Source organism: Pseudorasbora parva, chromosome 13 (assembly GCF_024679245.1).
Source record: "Pseudorasbora parva isolate DD20220531a chromosome 13, ASM2467924v1, whole genome shotgun sequence".
Lineage (NCBI taxonomy): Eukaryota > Metazoa > Chordata > Actinopteri > Cypriniformes > Gobionidae > Pseudorasbora > Pseudorasbora parva.
Window position 1 is genome coordinate 29,266,072 of NC_090184.1, and position 20,663 is coordinate 29,286,734.

The following is a 20,663-nucleotide window of genomic DNA, read 5'->3' on the forward strand; positions in this document are numbered from 1 at the left end:
GGTAATAATTGAACCGTTACATAACATAGGCTAATTACAAATGTAAAAAATAAGTTAAAAAAATAAAAAAATACTTTGAATTAAATACAGGTTTCCTGGACTTACAAAATATTGCCCTGCAAAAGATAACTTTGCACATATTTGAAAATGACCTTTTATATCCTATTACATTAGAATTCATCTATAATTAAATTACATCATAGGTGTGGCTTGAAACTTTTCCCCACCGTTTAGACTTTACTATTATTTTTTTGCTGAAAATTATGTTTAATCTAAATCTCACTTTGCCTCTCTCTCTCTCTCTCTCTCTCTCTCTCTCTCTCTCTCTCTCTCTCTCTCTCTCTCTCTCTCTCTCTCTCTGTGTGTGTGTGTGTGTTTGTAGGGGGATGGTGCCAGCTTCATTTTGATTGTGAAAAGTTTAGCTCATTGCTGTGTGCTTTGGCAAGCATTAAAGGATAAAAATATATATTATTCTGGGTTACAATAAAATTATAGAACCAGTTAATTTGTAACAATAGAAAAAACACATTTGAGTTTCCTTTTCAAACAATGAAGTTTGTGTAACCTAAAAATAAGCAGATTAATGCCTTTTATTTGTGGACGAAAATGAGAGCAAATGATATAGAATAACAAGAAGGGGGGAGTATAGCCTTAGTTAAGAACTAGGTTGGATATGTCCTTGAGAACACCGTTTTGAAGATAAAACTATTGTTATTGCAAAACAGTGTTTCCAGACAGTGAAGAAAAAAAAAACTTTCTCCCACTGTTTAGATTATTATTTTTTGTTTGTTTTAAATCTTGTTTCTTTCGGAATTAGACTCTGCCTCTCTGTCTGTCGTCCCCCTCCCCCCTCCCTCTCCCTCTCTGAGTTTCACTCTGTTTGGGTTGTTTGTGTGTGTGTGTGTGTGTGTGTGTGTGTGTGTGTGTGTGTGGAGGGGGTCTCACTCTTTGTGTGTATCACCTTGTCTCTTGATTGTCATAATTTAAACCTTCATATCACAAATAACTCACTTTAATGTGAAAAATAAGTTTAAAAAAAACAAAAAATATACTATATCTTTAATTAAATACTGTCCTTCTGAACTTACAACATTTTGAGCTGCAAAATATACATTTGCACATAATTGAAAGTGACCCATTTTATCCTAATACATAAAAAAAAAAAATCTATATTTAAATTTCATAATAGGTGTGGCTTGTGGTCATAGGGGTAGCAGCTGCTGTGATACATGTGGCATATTAGAACAATTTTCAAATATTCTCCTGTTTAAATGCATATTGCCTGTCGTGCACATTCTCAGCGGTATAAAAACATGCTGCATGTTTTAGAGAGATCGTCTTTGACCAGTAAATATGGCATATTCAGATGACTTTGATATCGTTATTTTAAATTTAATTACATTTAAACATTTAAAAGTGGCTGTTTATAATACACTTCCATAAAATGTATGCAGGCATATTCCTCTTACCTGACACTGATATTAAAATAATTTTTGCGGTTTCTGTGATTTGGCTTTATTTTTTATTATTTTTTATTTAAAAAAAATATTGAATGCCACACATATTGAAATAAAAACAAGCATGCTTTTTGCTGCATAAAATTGGTGAACAATCACAAGCTACGGTAGGTCAAAAACACATAAAGAGAAGTGTAAGGATAATACAACATCAGCATTTGGAAAGTATTCTGCACTCATTTTGAAATTGACATTTGACATAATCTGACATAAAATTAATGAATAAAATGTAATTGATCTCAGAGATGTGAGTGTTGTGGTTCCTGGTCATAGCAGCACCAGTTGCTGCAGTTAATGAGGTGAATTAAAATGACTTTGACATAGTCCCTTTATTTATTTTTTCCCATATTAAATGCCTATTGGCCTGCTGTGCACAGTTAAGCTGATGCCGCCGGGGTGGCGGTGCCCCCGGCTTGGGCCCGTCATCGCTGCTCGCAGCTTTAATTATTATTATTATCTTTTCGCCTTTTGGGCATTTTTGGGGCCCTTCCCATGCTCGAAAACTCTTGAAACTTTGCACACGCATCGGAATGCGCGGCCAACAGGGTCGGGCAGAGGCCTTTGACCCGGGCGTGGCAGGGGGGCTCAACAGCGCCCCCTTGAAAAACTGGGTCTATATATTAAACACACTTGCACGTACATGTATGAAACTCGGTACACATATAGAGCTCATCGGGCCAAACAACTTCCGCACTCATAGTCATAAGCTTTGCCCAACAGGAAGTGAGCTATTATGGGTTGTTCGGAAAACGCATGCTCTGGAATTTGCGATACTCCTCCTAGACGATTGACCCGATCAGCACCAAACTCGGTCAGCATGAAGTCAAGACACTGAGGATGCTAAATTGCAAGCAACTTTTTGATATCTCAAACGGTTTGGCCGTGGCGAAGAGATGAATTTATGGCGAGAAAAGGGAAACAGGAAGTGTGTTATAACTTTTGCATACATTAATTCATTTTGATGAAACTTCAGCTGTGTGTTCGTTGTAAGAGGCCGATCACATGGATATGACTTTTGTGAGTCAAAGTTATAGCGCCACCAACTGGCAGCAGGAAGTGTGTCACTTTTGTCCAAAGTGGGGGGTTAGTTTTATCTACATTCACCAAACTCGGTATATATATTGTACATTTCGAGCCGGACAACTTTCTAATTTACAGTCATTAGCTCTGACCAACAGGAAGTCAGATAATTTGGTTGGAAGATAACAAGAAGTGGCAAAGCGAGCTCTGAGTTTTTACCTTCTCCTCAAAAGCGATTCATTCAATCTCCTCCAAACTCAGACAACATGAAGTAAATATACAGAAGATGCTAAAATGCGAACGGTTATTGGATATCTCAAACGGTTTTCCCGTAGCAAAAGCCTAAAAAAACACAAAATAAGAACACAAGTGCCTGGTTCATTAATAAGGCTATACTCCCACCTGCTGGTTATTCTCTATATCACACTGTTTTTTTTTTGGTTTGTTTTTTCAACACTTATGCTCTCACTTAAATGACCAGTAGAGGGCAATATTGTATAAGTTTTCAAGCAAAAAAACCTTACCTCTGTGTGTGTGTGTGAATGGTTTTCTAGCCTGCTGGGGACTTAAACCTGAATGCACACAGACTCATGGGGACTTCCCAATGGGTACAAAAGCTCATAAATCAAACAGAATGAGTTCTTTTGAAAAGGTGAAAATGCAGAAAGTTGTGTGATGGGTAGGTTTAGGGGTAGGAGCAGTGTAGGAGGACAGAATATATGGTTTGTACAGCATAAAAACCATTAAGTCTATCGTGAGTCCCCAGAAAAAGATAGTGAACCAGACATGAGTGTGTGTGTGGGTGTGTGTGTGTGTGAGGGGTGGGGGGGGGGTGAAGGGGGGTGTTGTGGATGGGGGGATGGGCTGAGCTGATTTGAGTTGCCTGCAGCATACTTCAGCATTACTACTGTGTGTGTGTGTGTGTGTGTGTGTGTGTGTGTGTGTGTGTGTGTGTGTGTGTGTGTGTGTGTGTGTGTGTGTGTGTGTGTGTGTGTGTGTGTGTGTGTGTGTGTTGTTCTAGCCTGGTGGGGACTTGAATTAACCTGAATGCACACAGACTCATGGGGACACATGTCACTGTAGGGGCCTAAATTGAGGTCCCAATGGGTACAAAAGCTTATAAATCATACAGAATGAGTTCTTTTGAAAATTTAAAAATGCAGAAAGTTTTGTGAAATGGGTAGGTTTAGGGGTAGGGGCAGGAGGACAGAATATATGGTTTGTACAGCATAAAAACCATTACGTCTATGAGTCCCCAGAAAGATAGTGAACCAGACATGAGTGTGTGTGTGTGTGTGTGTGTGTGTGTGTGTGTGTGTGTGTGTGTGTGTGTGTGTGTGTGTGTGTGTGTGTGTGTGTGTGTGTGTGTGTGTGTGTGGAGGGGGTCTCTCTCACTCTGTGTGTGTGTGTCACCTTTTCTCTTGTGTTTTCATAATTTAACCCTTTCATATCATAGGCTATCACAAATATCTATCACTTTATTGTGAAAAATAAGTAAAAAACAAAAACATATATTATATCTTTAATTAAATACTGGTCTTCTGAACTTACAAAATTTTGAGCTGCAAAAAATACATTTGCTCATAATTGAAAGGGATGTCCCAATACTTTTAATTGTTTTCTATAACATGGGCTTTAAAGAAGGTCATGTGCTGTGTTTGCAAAGATCACGCATGACACCTCTTTAAATTAATTATTTATTGATAGAATTCAAATGGATAAAAAAAAAAAAATTCACATGATCTTATAAAAGTGGCTGTTTATAATAAACTTCCATAAATTTTATGCACACATATTACTCTTACCTGACACTGATATTAAAATTATTGTTGCGGTCTCTGTGATTTGGCTTAATTTATTTTTAAGAGAAGTGTAAGGATAATACAACTTCAGCATTTGGACGGTATTCTGCACTCATTTGAAATTGACATTTGACATCATCTGACATAAAATTAAAGAATAAAATGTAATTGATCTCAGAGATGTGAGTGTTGTGGTTCCTGGTCATAGCAGCACCAGTTGCTGCAGTTAATGAGGTGAATTCAAATGACTTTGACATAGTCCCTTTATTTATTTTTTCCCATATTAAATGCCTATTGGCCTGCTGTGCACAGTTAAGCTGATGCCACCGGGGTGGCGGTGCCCCCGGCTTGGGCCCGTCATCGCTGCTCGCAGCTTTAATTATTATTATTATTTATTATTTTTTTACGCGACTATTTGGGCATTTTTGGGGCCCTTCCCATGCTCGAAAACTCTTGAAACTTTGCACACGCATCAGAATGCGCGGCCATCAGGGCCGTGCTGAGGCTGGGACCCGGGCGTGGCAGGGGGGCTCGACAGCGCCCCCTAAAGTGGGGTCTGAAAACGTGGTCTATAAATCAAACACACTTGCACGTACATATATGAAACTCGGTACACATATAGAGCTCATCGGGCCGAACAACTTTCGTGCTCTAAGTTATGCGTCAGCCCAACAGGAAGTGAGCTATTATGGGTTGTTCGGAAAACGCATGCTGTGGAATTTGCGATACTCCTCCTAGACGATTCACCCGATCAGCACCAAACTCGGTCAGCATGAAGTCAAGACACTGAGGATGCTAGATTGCGAGCAACTTTTTGATATCTCAAACGGTTTGGCCGTGGCGAAGAGACGAATTTATGGCGAGAAAAGGCAAACAGGAAGTATATTATAACTTCTGCATACATAAATTCATTTTGATGAAACTTCAGCTGTGTGTTCGTTGTAAGAGGACGATCACATGGATATGACTTTTGTGAGTCAAAGTTATAGCGCCACCAACTGGCAGCAGGAAGTGTGTCACTTTCAAAAATGCTTTAAATCCCCATCTTATTTTCACCCGATTTACTTCAAACTTCATCAGTATAATGTCAAAACATGGCAGATATAGACATATGAATGGATTCCTGATTCTTGAAATACTGTTGTCATGGCAACGTGTCAAAGTCCAATAATCTTTTTAGGTGTTTTTGAGACACTTAGCATGCTTGAAATTGCATGAAACTCAACACACACATCTGACATGCTGTCCAGAAGATGCAAGCAAAGATTCAGAAACGGGCGTGGTAGAGGGGCTCAGTAGCGCCATCTTTTGTCCAAAGTGGGGGGTTAGTTTTATGTACATTCACCAAACTCGGTATATATATTGTACATTTCGAGCCGGACAACTTTCTAATTTACAGTCATTAGCTCTGACCAACAGGAAGTCAGATAATTTGGTTGGAAGATAACAAGAAGTCGAAAGCGAGCTCTGAGTTTTTACCTTGTCCTCAAAAGCGATTCATTCAATCTCCTCCAAACTCGGACAACATGAAGTAAATATACAGAAGATGCTAAAATGCGAACGGTTATTGGATATCTCAAACAGTGTTCCTGTAGCAAAAGCCTAAAAAATACAAAATATGGACACAAGTACCTGGTTCATAAATAAGGCTATACTCCCACCTGCTGGTTATTCTTTATATCACACTTTTTTTTTTGTTTTTTTTTCAACACTTATGCTCTCACTTAAATGACCAGTAGAGGGCAATATTGTATAAGTTTTCAAGAAAAAAAACTTGCCTCTCTGTGTGTGTGAATGATTTTCTAGCCTGGTGGGGACTTAAACCTGAATGCACACAGACTCATGGGGACTTCCCAATGGGTACAAAAGCTTATAAATCAGACAGAATGAGTTCTTTTGTAAAGGTGAAAATGCAGAAAGTTGTGTGATGGGTAGGTTTGGGGCCAGGAGCAGTATAGGAGGACAGAATATATGGTTTGTACAGCATAAAAACCATTACGTCTATGAGTCCCCAAAAAGATAGCGAACCAGACATGAGTGTGTGTGTTTGTGTGTGTGTGTGTGTGTGGAGGGGGGATGGGCTGCAGCTTACACACACACACAGTAAGCTGCAGGTGTGTGTGTGTGTGTGTGTGTGTGTGTGTCAGTCACTTTCTCTCGATGGTAATAATTGAACCGTTACATAACATAGGCTAATACAAATGTAAAAAATAAGTTAAAAAAATAAAAAAATAAAAAAATACTTTTGAATTAAATACAGGTTTCCTGGATTTACAAAATATTGCCCTTCAAAAGATAACTTTGCACATATTTGAAAATGACCTATTATATCCTATTACATTAGAATTCATCTATAATTAAATTACATCATAGGTGTGGCTTGAAACTTTTCCCCACCGTTTAGACTTTACTATTATTGTTTTGCTGAAAAATATGTTTAATCTAAATCTCACTTTGCCCCTCTCTCTCTCTCTCTCTCTCTCTCTCTCTCTCTCTCTCTCTCTCTCTCTCTCTCTCTCTCTCTCTCTCTCTCTCTCTCTCTCAGTATGTGTGTGTGTGTGTGTGTGTGTGTGTGTGTGTGTGTGTGTGTGTGTTTGGAGGGGGATGGTGCCAGCTTCATTTTGATTGTGAAAAGATTAGCTCATTGCTGTGTGCTTTGGCAAGCATTAAAGGATAAAAAAATATATTATTCTGGGTTACAATAAAATTATAGAACCAGTTAATTTGTAACAATAGAAAAAACACATTTGAGTTTCCTTTTCAAACAAAGAAATTTGTGTAACCTAAAAATAAGCAGATTAATGCCTTTTATTTGTGGACGAAAATGAGAGCGGTGGGGAGTATAGCCTTAGTTATGAACCAGGTTGGATATGTCCTTGAGAACACCGTTTTGAAGATAAAACTATTGTTATTGCAAAACAGTGTTTCCAGACAGTGAAGAAAAAAAAAAACTTTCTCCCACTGTTTAGATTATCTTGTTTCTTTCGGAATTAGACTCTGTCTCTCTGTCTGTCGTTCCCCTCCCCCCTCACTCTCCCTCTCTGAGTTACACTCTGTTTGGGTTGTTTGTGTGTGTGTGTGTGTGTGTGTGTGTGTGTGTGTGTGTGTGGAGGGGTCTCACTCATTGTGTGTATCACCTTGTCTCTTGATTGTCATAATTTAAACCTTCATATCACAAATAACTATCACTTTAGTGTGAAAAATAAGTTTAAAAAAAACAAAAAATATACTATATCTTTAATTAAATACTGGCCTTCTGAACTTACAACATTTTGAGCTGCAAAATATACATTTGCACATAATTGAAAGTGACCCATTATATCCTAATACATAAAAAAAAAAAAATCTATATTTAAATTTCATAATAGGTGTGGCTTGTGATCATAGGGGTACCAGCTGCTGTGATACATGTGGCATATTAGAGCAATTTTCAAATATTCTCCTGTTTAAATGCATATTGCCTGTCGTGCACATTCTCAGCGGTATAAAAACATGCTGCATGTTTTAGAGAGGTCGACTTTGACCAGTAAATATATTCAGATGACTTTGATATCGTTATTTTAAATTTAATTACATTTAAACATTTAAAAGTGGCTGTTTATAACACACTTCCATAAAATGTATGCAGGCATATTCCTCTTACCTGACACTGATATTAAAATAATTTTTGCGGTTTCTGTGATTTGGCTTTATTTTTTATTATTTTTTATTTAAAAAAAATATTGAATGCCACACATATTGAAATAAAACAAGCATGCTTTTTGCTGCATAAAATTGGTGAACAATCACAAGCTACGGTAGGTCAAAAACACATAAAGAGAAGTGTAAGGATAATACAACTTCAGCATTTGGAAAGTATTCTGCACTCATTTTGAAATTGACATTTGACATCATCTGACATAAAATTAATGAATAAAATGTAATTGATCTCATAGATGTGAGTGTTGTGGTTCCTGGTCATAGCAGCACCTGTTGCTGCAGTTAATGAGGTGAATTCAAATGACTTTGACATAGTCCCATTATTTATTTTTTCCCATATTAAATGCCTATTGGCTTGCTGTGCACAGTTAAACTGATGCCACCGGGGTGGCGGTGCCCCCGGCTTGGGCCCGTCATCGCTGCTCGCAGCTTTAATTTAAACTTATTTTTCACAATAAAGTGATAGAAATTGCTGATATAGATATATATACATGCTCGAAAACTCTTGAAACTTTGCACACGCATCGGAATGCGCGGCCAACAGGGTCTGGCAGAGGCCTTTGCCCCGGGCGTGGCAGGGGGGCTCAACAGCGCCCCCTTGAAAAACTGGGTCTATATATTAAACACACTTTCACGTACATGTATGAAACTCGGTACACTTATAGATCTCATCGGGCCAAACAACTTCCGCACTCATAGTCATAAGCTTCGCCCAACAGGAAGTGAGCTATTATGGGTTGTTCGGAAAACGCATGCTCTGGAATTTGCGATACTCCTCCTAGACGATTCACCCGATCAGCACCAAACTCGGTCAGCCTGAAGTCAACACACTGAGGATGCTAAATTGCGAGCAACTTTTTGAAACCTCAAACGGTTTGGCCGTGGCGAAGAGACGAATTTATGGCGAGAAAAGGGAAACAGGAAGTGTGTTATAACTTTTGCATACATTAATTCATTTTGATGAAACTTCAGCTGTGTGTTCGTTGTAAGAGGCCGATCACATGGATATGACTTTTGTGAGTCAAAGTTATAGCGCCACCAATTGGCAGCAGGAAGTGTGTCACTTTTGTCCAAAGTGGGGGGGTTAGTTATATCTGCAGTCACCAAACTCGGTATATATATTGTACATTTCGAGCCGGACAACTTTCTAATTTACAGTCATTAGCTCTGACCAACAGGAAGTCAGATAATTTGGTTGGAAGATAACAAGAAGTCGAAAGCGAGCTCTGAGTTTTTCCCTTGTCCTCAAAAGCGATTCATTCAATCTCCTCCAAACTCGGACAACATGAAGTAAATATACAGAAGATGCTAAAATGCAAACGGTTATTGGATATCTCAAACGGTTTTCCCGTAGCAAAAGGCTAAAAAACACAAAATAGGGACACACGTGCCTGGTTCATAAATAAGGCTATACTCCCACCTGCTGGTTATTCTATATATCACACTGTTGTTTTTTTTTTGTTTTTTTCAACACATGCTCTCCCTTAAATGTCCAGTAGAGGGCAATATTGTATAAGTTTTCAAGCAAAAAACCTTGCCTCTGTGTGTGTGTGTGTGAATGGTTTTCTAGCCTGCTGGGGACTTAAACCTGAATGCACACAGACTCATTGGGACTTCCCAATGGGTACAAAAGCTTATAAATCAGACAGAATGAGTTCTTTTGAAGAAAGTTTTGTGTGATGGGTAGGTTTAGGGGCAGGAGCAGTGTAGGATGACAGAATATATGGTTTGTACAGCATAAAAACCATTACATCTATGAGTCCCCAGAAAGATAGTGAACCAGACATGAGTGTGTGTGTATGTGTGTGTGTTTGTGGGTGGGTGTGTGTGTGTTGTGGATGGGGGATGGTGGATGGGCTTAACTGATAAGAGTTGCCTGCAGCATACTTCAGCATTACTACTGTGTGTGTGTGTTCGTGTGTGCGTGTGTGCGTGCGTGCGTGCGTGTGTGTGTGTTCTTTTTTCTAGCCTGGTGGGGACTTCAACCTGAATGCACACAGACTCATGGGGACACGTGTCACTGATTTCTACAGTGTGTGTGTGTGTGTGTGTGTGTGTGTGTGTGTGTGTGTGTGTGTGTGTGAGCCACTCTTCTGTCTAAAAAGATTACCTCTCAATGCTGTGCTCTGGCCTGCATTCAAGGATAAAAAAATTTATTCTGGGTTTGAATAAAAAAATGAATGTATAAAACCAGTTTATTTGTAGGGCATTGACAATATTGTTTTATATAATTAGTTAAATAATTGTGTTAATACAAATAATTATTAATAAAAAAATATAAATATAAAAAAACATTACTAACAAAAGAAAAAACCCATTTAATTGTCTTTAAAAAAAAAAAAAAGTAGTGTGTGTAACTTAAAAAATGAGAAGATTAATGCCTTTTGTTTAAGGACAAAAATGAGAACCAATGAGCTACCGGCATATAGAATAACCAGAAGGTGGAAGTGTAGCCTTATTTAGTAACCAGGTTGGATATGTCCTATGAACACTGTTTTGAAGATTAAACTATTGTTATTGAAAAACAGTGTTTTCAGACAGTGAAATAAAAACAATGTTCTCTCACTGTTTAGATTTTGTGTCTGTCATTCCCCTCCCCCCTCACTCTCCCTCTCTCAGGATCACTCTATGTGTGTGTGTGGAGGGGGTCTCTCTCCCTCTCTCAGGATCACTCTATGTGTGTGTGTGTGTGTGTGTGTGTGTGTGGAGGGGGTCTCTCTCACTCTGTGTGTGTCGCCTTGTTTTTTGTTTTTTTTTCATAATTTAACCCTTTCATATCATAGGCTATATCAGCAATTTCTATCACTTTATTGTGAAAAATAAGTTTAAAAAATGTATTTTATATATATATATATATAATACATTTTTTAAACTTATTTTTCACAATAAAGTGATAGAAATTGCTGATATAGATATATATACATGCTCGAAAACTCTTGAAACTTTGCACACGCATCGGAATGCGCGGCCAACAGGGTCTGGCAGAGGCCTTTGCCCCGGGCGTGGCAGGGGGGCTCAACAGCGCCCCCTTGAAAAACTGGGTCTATATATTAAACACACTTTCACGTACATGTATGAAACTCGGTACACTTATAGATCTCATCGGGCCAAACAACTTCCGCACTCATAGTCATAAGCTTCGCCCAACAGGAAGTGAGCTATTATGGGTTGTTCGGAAAACGCATGCTCTGGAATTTGCGATACTCCTCCTAGACGATTCACCCGATCAGCACCAAACTCGGTCAGCCTGAAGTCAACACACTGAGGATGCTAAATTGCGAGCAACTTTTTGAAACCTCAAACGGTTTGGCCGTGGCGAAGAGACGAATTTATGGCGAGAAAAGGGAAACAGGAAGTGTGTTATAACTTTTGCATACATTAATTCATTTTGATGAAACTTCAGCTGTGTGTTCGTTGTAAGAGGCCGATCACATGGATATGACTTTTGTGAGTCAAAGTTATAGCGCCACCAATTGGCAGCAGGAAGTGTGTCACTTTTGTCCAAAGTGGGGGGGTTAGTTATATCTGCAGTCACCAAACTCGGTATATATATTGTACATTTCGAGCCGGACAACTTTCTAATTTACAGTCATTAGCTCTGACCAACAGGAAGTCAGATAATTTGGTTGGAAGATAACAAGAAGTCGAAAGCGAGCTCTGAGTTTTTCCCTTGTCCTCAAAAGCGATTCATTCAATCTCCTCCAAACTCGGACAACATGAAGTAAATATACAGAAGATGCTAAAATGCAAACGGTTATTGGATATCTCAAACGGTTTTCCCGTAGCAAAAGGCTAAAAAACACAAAATAGGGACACACGTGCCTGGTTCATAAATAAGGCTATACTCCCACCTGCTGGTTATTCTATATATCACACTGTTGTTTTTTTTTTGTTTTTTTCAACACATGCTCTCCCTTAAATGTCCAGTAGAGGGCAATATTGTATAAGTTTTCAAGCAAAAAACCTTGCCTCTGTGTGTGTGTGTGTGAATGGTTTTCTAGCCTGCTGGGGACTTAAACCTGAATGCACACAGACTCATTGGGACTTCCCAATGGGTACAAAAGCTTATAAATCAGACAGAATGAGTTCTTTTGAAGAAAGTTTTGTGTGATGGGTAGGTTTAGGGGCAGGAGCAGTGTAGGATGACAGAATATATGGTTTGTACAGCATAAAAACCATTACATCTATGAGTCCCCAGAAAGATAGTGAACCAGACATGAGTGTGTGTGTATGTGTGTGTGTTTGTGGGTGGGTGTGTGTGTGTTGTGGATGGGGGATGGTGGATGGGCTTAACTGATAAGAGTTGCCTGCAGCATACTTCAGCATTACTACTGTGTGTGTGTGTTCGTGTGTGCGTGTGTGCGTGCGTGCGTGCGTGTGTGTGTGTTCTTTTTTCTAGCCTGGTGGGGACTTCAACCTGAATGCACACAGACTCATGGGGACACGTGTCACTGATTTCTACAGTGTGTGTGTGTGTGTGTGTGTGTGTGTGTGTGTGTGTGTGTGTGTGTGTGAGCCACTCTTCTGTCTAAAAAGATTACCTCTCAATGCTGTGCTCTGGCCTGCATTCAAGGATAAAAAAATTTATTCTGGGTTTGAATAAAAAAATGAATGTATAAAACCAGTTTATTTGTAGGGCATTGACAATATTGTTTTATATAATTAGTTAAATAATTGTGTTAATACAAATAATTATTAATAAAAAAATATAAATATAAAAAAACATTACTAACAAAAGAAAAAACCCATTTAATTGTCTTTAAAAAAAAAAAAAAGTAGTGTGTGTAACTTAAAAAATGAGAAGATTAATGCCTTTTGTTTAAGGACAAAAATGAGAACCAATGAGCTACCGGCATATAGAATAACCAGAAGGTGGAAGTGTAGCCTTATTTAGTAACCAGGTTGGATATGTCCTATGAACACTGTTTTGAAGATTAAACTATTGTTATTGAAAAACAGTGTTTTCAGACAGTGAAATAAAAACAATGTTCTCTCACTGTTTAGATTTTGTGTCTGTCATTCCCCTCCCCCCTCACTCTCCCTCTCTCAGGATCACTCTATGTGTGTGTGTGGAGGGGGTCTCTCTCCCTCTCTCAGGATCACTCTATGTGTGTGTGTGTGTGTGTGTGTGTGTGTGTGTGGAGGGGGTCTCTCTCACTCTGTGTGTGTCGCCTTGTTTTTTGTTTTTTTTTCATAATTTAACCCTTTCATATCATAGGCTATATCAGCAATTTCTATCACTTTATTGTGAAAAATAAGTTTAAAAAATGTATTTTATATATATATATATATAATACATTTTTTAAACTTATTTTTCACAATAAAGTGATAGAAATTGCTGATATAGATATATATATAACACTGGTCTTCTGAACTTACAATATTTTGAGCTGCAAAAAATGCATTTGCACATAATTGAAAGTGACCTATTATATCCTAATACTTTTAATTGTTTTCTATCACATGAGCTTTAAAGAAGGTCATGTGCTGTGTTTGCAAAGATCACGTATGACACCTCTTTAAACTAATAATTTATTGATAGAATTCAAATGGATTAAAAAAATAATTTCACATGATCTTATAAAAGTGGCTGTTTATAATAAACTTCTATAAATGATATGCATGCATATTACTCTTACCTGACACTGATATTAAAATCATTGTTGCGGTCTCTGTGATTTGGCTTAATTTATTTTTAAGAGAAGTGTAAGGATAATACAACTTCAGCATTTGGACAGTATTCTGCACTCATTTTGAAATTGACATTTGACATCATCTAACATAAAATTAATGAATAAAATGTAATTGATCTCAGAGATGTGAGTGTTGTGGTTCCTGGTCATAGCAGCACCAGTTGCTGCAGTTAATGAGGTGAATTCAAATGACTTTGACATAGTCCCTTTATTTATTTTTTCCCATATTAAATGCCTATTGGCCTGCTGTGCACAGTTAAGCTGATGCCACCGGGGTGGCGGTGCCAGCGGCTTGGGCCCGCCATCGCTGCTCGCAGCTTTAATTATTATTATTATCTTTTCGCCTTTTGGGCATTTTTGGGGCCCTTCCCATGCTCGAAAACTCTTGAAACTTTGCACACGCATCGGAATGCGCGGCCAACAGGGTCTGGCAGAGGCCTTTGACCCGGGCGTGGCAGGGGGGCTCAACAGCGCCCCCTTGAAAAACTGGGTCTATATATTAAACAAACTTGCACGTACATATATGAAACTCGGTACACTTATAGATCTCATCGGGCCAAACAACTTCCGCACTCATAGTCATAAGCTTCGCCCAACAGGAAGTGAGCTATTATGGGTTGTTCGGAAAACGCATGCTGTGGAATTTGCGATACTCCTCCTAGACGATTGACCCGATCAGCACCAAACTCGGTCAGCATGAAGTCAAGACACTGAGGATGCTAAATTGCGAGCAACTTTTTGAAACCTCAAACGGTTTGGCCGTGGCGAAGAGACTAATTTATGGCGAGAAAAGGGAAACAGGAAGTGTGTTATAACTTTTGCATACATTAATTCATTTTGATGAAACTTCAGCTGTGTGTTCGTTGTAAGAGGCCGATCACATGGATATGACTTTTGTGAGTCAAAGTTATAGCGCCACCAATTGGCAGCAGGAAGTGTGTCACTTTCAAAATTGCTTTAAATCCCCATCTTATTTTCACCCGATTTACTTCAAACTTTATCAGTATAATGTCAAAACATGGCAGATATAGACATATGAATGGATTCCTGATTCTAGAAAAACTGTTGTCATGGCAATGTGTCAAAGTCCAATAATTTTTTTGGTGTTTTTGAGACTCTTCACATGCTTGAAATTGCATGAAACTCAACACACACATCAGACATGCTGTCCAGAAGATGCAAGCAAAGATTCAGAAACGGGCGTGGTAGAGGGGCTCAGTAGCGCCATCTTTTGTCCAAAGCGGGGGGTTAGTTTTATCTACATTCACCAAACTCGGTATATATATTGTACATTTTGAGCCGGACAACTTTCTAATGTACTGTCATTAGCTCTGACCAACAGGAAGTCAGATAATTTGGTTGGAAGATAACAAGAAGTCGAAAGCGAGCTCTGAGTTTTTACCTTCTCCTCAAAAGCGATTCATTCAATCTCCTCCAAACTCGGACAACATGAAGCAAATATACAGAAGATGCTAAAATGTGAACGGTTATTGGATATCTCAAACGGTTTTCCCTTAGCAAAAGGCTAAAAAAGACAAAAGAGAGACACAAGTAACTGGTTCATAAATAAGGCTATACTCCCACCTGCTGGTTATTCTATATAGCACACTGTTTTTTTTTCAACACTTATGCTCTCACTTAAATGACCAATAGAGGGCAATATTGTATAAGTTTTCAAGCAAAAAAACCTTACCTCTGTGTGTGTGTGTGAATGGTTTTCTAGCCTGGTGGGGACTTAAACCTGAATGCACACAGACTCATGGGGACTTCCCAATGGGTACAAAAGCTTATAAATCAAACAGAATGAGTTACTTTGAAAAGGTGAAAATGCAGAAAGTTGTGTGATGGGTAGGTTTAGGGGCAGGAGCAGTGTATGAGGACAGAATATATGGTTTGTACAGCATAAAAACCATCACATCTATGGTGAGTCCCCAGAAAAAGATAGTGAACCAGACATGAGTGTGTGTGTGTGTGTGTGTGTGTGTGTGTGTGTGTGTGTGTGTGTGTGTGAGGGGCAGGGGCGGGGGGGTGAAGGGGGGTGTTGTGGATGGGGGGATGGGCTGAGCTGATTTGAGTTGCCTGCAGCATACTTCAGCATTACTACTGTGTGTGTGTGTGTGTGTGTGTGTGTGTGTGTGTGTGTGTGTGTGTTGTTCTAGCCTGGTGGGGACTTCAACCTGAATGCACACAGACTCATGGGGACACATGTCACTGTAGGGGCCTAAATTGAGGTCCCAATGGGTACAAAAGCTTATAAATCATACAGAATGAGTTATTTTGAAAATGTAAAAATGCAGAAAGTTTTGTGAAATGGGTAGGTTTAGGGGTAGGGGCAGGAGGACAGAATATATGGTTTGTAAAGCATAAAAACCATTACGTCTATGAGTCCCCAGAAAGATAGTGAACCAGACATGAGTGTGTGTGTGTGTGTGTGTGTGTGTGTGTGTGTGTGTGTGTGTGTGTGTGTGTGTGTGTGTGTGTGTGTGTGTGTGTGTGTGTGTGTGTGTGTGTGTGTGTGTGTGTGCGCTAAAAAGATTACCTCTCAATGCTGTGCTTTGGCCTGCATTAAATGATAAAACATATTATTCTGGGTTTGAATAAAAAAATAAATGTATAAAACCAGTTTATTTGTAGGGCATTGACAATATTGTTTTATATAATTAGTTAAATAATTGTGTTAATACAAATAATTATTAATAAAACATAAATATTTAAAAAAAATTACTAACAAAGGAAAAAACACATTTAATTGTCTTTTTCAACAAAAAGTAATTGGTGTGTGTAACTTAAAAATGAGAAGATTAATGTTTAAGGACAAAAATGATAACCAATGAGCTACCGGTATATAGAATAACCAGAAGTTGGAAGTGTAGCCTTATTTAGTAACCAGGTTGGATATGTCCTAGGGAACACTGTTTTGAAGATAAAACTATTGTTGTTATTGGAAAACAGTGTTTTCAGACAGTGAAATAAAAACAATGTTCTCTCACTGTTTAGATTTTGTGTCTGTCATTCCCCCTCCCCCCTCCCTCTCCCTCTCTTAGGATCACTGTGTGTGTGTGTGTGTGTGTGTGTGGAGGGGGTCTCTCTCACTCTGTGTGTGTGTCACCTTTTCTCTTGTGTTTTCATAATTTAACCCTTTCATATCATAGGCTATCACAAATATCTATCACTTTATTGTGAAAAATAAGTAAAAAACTAAAACATATATTATATCTTTAATTAAATACTGGTCTTCTGAACTTACAAAATTTTGAGCTGCAAAAAATATATTTGCACATAATTGAAAGTGATATCCTAATACTTTTAATTGTTTTCTATAACATGGGCTTTAAAGAAGGTCATGTGCTGTGTTTGCAAAGATCACGTATGACACCTCTTTAAACTAATTATTTATTGATAGAATTCAAATGGATAAAAAAAGTTAATTTCACATGATCTTATTAAAGTGCCTGTTTATAATAAACTTCCATAAATTATATGCACGCATATTACTCTTACCTGACACTGATATTAAAATCATTGTTGCGGTCTCTGTGATTTGGCTTAATTTATTTTAAGAGAAGTGTAAGGATAATACAACTTCAGCATTTGGACAGTATTCTGCACTCATTTGAAATTGACATTTGACATCATCTGACATAAAATTAAAGAATAAAATGTAATTGATCTCAGAGATGTGAGTGTTGTGGTTCCTGGTCATAGCAGCACCAGTTGCTGCAGTTAATGAGGTGAATTCAATTGACTTTGACATAGTCCCTTTATTTATTTTTTCCCATATTAAATGCCTATTGGCCTGCTGTGCACAGTTAAGCTGATGCCACCGGGGTGGCGGTGCCCCCGGCTTGGGCCCGTCATCGCTGCTCGCAGCTTTAATTTGTTATTATTATTATTAGGGCCCAAGCCCTGAAAGGGCGCAGAGCCCTATTGTTCTTCTAAGGATTATTTAGGGCCCAAGCCCTGAAAGGGCGAAGAGCCCTATTGTTCTTCTAAGGATTATTTGTTATTATTAGGGCCCAAGCCCTGAAAGGGCGCAGAGCCCTATTGTTCTTCTAAGGATTATTATTATTATTATTATTATTATTATTATCTTTTCGCCTTTTGGGCATTTTTGGGGCACTTAACGTGCTCGAAAACTCTTGAAACTTTGCACACGCATCGGAATGCACGGCCAACAGGGTCGGGCAGAGGCCTTTGACCCGGGCGTGGCAGGGGGGCTCAACAGCGCCCCCTTGAAAAACAGGGTCTATATATTAAACACACTTGCACGTACATGTATGAAACTCGGTACACTAATAGATCTCATCAGGCCGAACAACTTCCGCACTCATAGTCATAAGCTTCGCCCAACAGGAAGTGAGCTATAATGGGTTGTTTGGAAAACGCATGCTCTGGAATTTGCGGTACTCCTCCTAGACGATTCACCCGATCAGCACCAATCTTGGTCAGCCTGAAGTCAAGACATTGAGGATGCCAAATTGCGAGCAACTTTTTGATATCTCAAACGGTTTTGCCGTGGCGAAGAGACGAATTTATGGCGAGAAAAGGGAAACAGGAAGTGTGTTATAACTTTTGCATACATTAATTCATTTAGATGAAACTTCAGCTGTGTGTTCGTTGTAAGAGGCTGATCACATGGATATGACTTTTGTGAGTCAAAGTTATAGCGCCACCAACTGGCAGCAGGAAGTGTGGCTTTTGTCCAAAGTGGGGGGTTAGTTTTATCTGCAGTCACCAAACTCGGTATATATATTGTACTTTTCGAGCCGGACAACTTTCTAATTTACAGTCATTAGCTCTGACCAACAGGAAGTCAGATAATTTGGTTGGATGATAATAAGAAGTGGCAAAGCGAGCTCTGAGTTTTTACCTTCTTCTCAAAAGCGATTCATTCAATCTCCTCCAAACTCGGACAACATGAAGTAAATATACAGAAGATGCTAAAATGCGAACGGTTATTGGATATCTCAAACGGTGTTCCCGTAGCAAAAGCCCAAAAAACACAAAATAAGAACACAAGTGCCTGATTCATAAATAAGGCTATACTCCCACCTGCTGGTTATTCTATATAGCACACTGTGGTTTTTTTTTTTTTTTTTTTTTCAACACATGCTCTCCCTTAAATGTCCAGTAGAGGGCAATATTGTATAAGTTTTCAAGCAAAAAAAAACTTGCCTCTGTGTGTGTGTGTGTGTGTGTGAATGGTTTTCTAGCCTGGTGGGGACTTCAACCTGAATGCACAAAGACTCATGGGGACTTCCCAATGGGTACAAAAGCTTATAAATCAAACAGAATGAGTTACTTTGAAAAGGTGAAAATGCAGAAAGTTGTGTGATGGGTAGATTTAGGGGCAGGGGCAGTGTAGGAGGACAGAATTAATGTTTTGTACAGCATAAAAACCATTACGTCTATGGTGAGTCCCCAGAAAGATAGTGAACCAGATATGAGTGTGTGTGTGTGTGTGTGTGTGTGTGTGTGTGTGTGTGTGTGTGTGTGTGTGTGTGTGTGTGTGTGTGTGTGTGTGTGTGTGTGTGTGTGTGTGTGTGTGTGTGTTTATGTGTGTGTGTGTGTCTGGCTGTGTGTATGTGTTGTGGATGGGGGAATGGGGGAGGGGCTGAGCTGATTTGAGTTACCTGCAGCATACTTCAGCATTACTAGTGTGTGTGTGTGTGTGTGTGTGTGTGTGTGTGTGTGTGTGTGTGTGTGTGTGTGTGTGTGTGTGTGTGCGTGTGTGTGTGTGTGTGTGTGTGTGTTTTTCCAGCCTGGTGGGGACTTAAACCTGAATGCACACAGACTCATGAGGACTCGTGTCACTGTAGGGACCTAAACTGAGGTCCCAATGGGTACAGAAGCTTATAAATCAGACAGAATGAGTTCTTTTGAAAAGGTGAAAATGCAGAAAGTTGTGTGATGGGTAGGTTTTGGGGTAGGAGCAGTGTAGGAGGACAGAATATATGGAGTGTACAGCATAAAAACCATTACGTCTATGGTGAGTCCCCAAAAAGATAGTGAACCAGACATGAGTGTAAGTGTGTGTGTGTGTGTGTGTGTGTGTGTGTGTGTGTGTGTGTGTGTGTGTGTGTGTGTGTGTGTGTGTGTGTGTGTGTGTGTGTGAGAGAGAGAGAGAGAGAGAGAGAGAGAGACACTTTTCTGTCTAAAAAGATTACCTCTCAATGCTTTGGCCTGCATTAAAGGATTAAACATATTATTCTGGGTTTGAATAAAAAAATAAATGTATAAAACAAGTTTATTTGTAGGGCATTGACAATATTGTTTTATATAATTAGTTAAATAATTGTGGTAATACAAATAATTATAATTAAAAAAATATAAATATAAAAAAATTACCCCCCCTCTCCCTCTCTCAGGATCACTCTGTGTGTGCGTGTGTGTGTGTGTGTGTGTGTGTGTGTGTGTGTGTGTGTGTGTGTGTGTGTGTGTGTGTGTGTGTAGGGGGTCTCTCTCACTCTGTGTGTGTGTCACCTTGTCTCTTGTTTTTTCATAATTTAACCCTTTCATTTCATAGGATATCACAAATATCTATCACTTTATTGTGAAAAATAAGTAAAACAAAAACATATATTATATCTTTAATTAAACACTGGTCTTCTGAACTTACAAAATTTTGAGCTGCAAAAAATACATTTGCACATAATTGAAAGTGATATCCTAATACTTTTAATTGTTTTCTATAACATGGGCTTTAAAGAAGGTCATGTGCTGTGTTTGCAAAGATCACGTATGACACCTCTTTAACCTAATTATTTATTGATAGAATTCAAATGGATAAAAAAAAAAAAATTCACATGATTTTATAAAAGTGGCTGTTTATAATAAACTTCCATAAATTATATGCACGCATATTACTCTTACCTGACACTGATATTAAAATCATTGTTGCGGTCTCTGTGATTTGGCTTAATTTATTTTTA

General features: G+C 38.7%; 1 protein-coding gene across 2 annotated transcripts in view; it reads right to left on the bottom strand.

Moving 5' to 3' along the window:
• bbof1a (basal body orientation factor 1a) overlaps positions 1–20,663 on the bottom strand; it is a 105,909-nt gene that overhangs the window by 60,201 nt on the left and 25,045 nt on the right. The window lies entirely within an intron of this gene.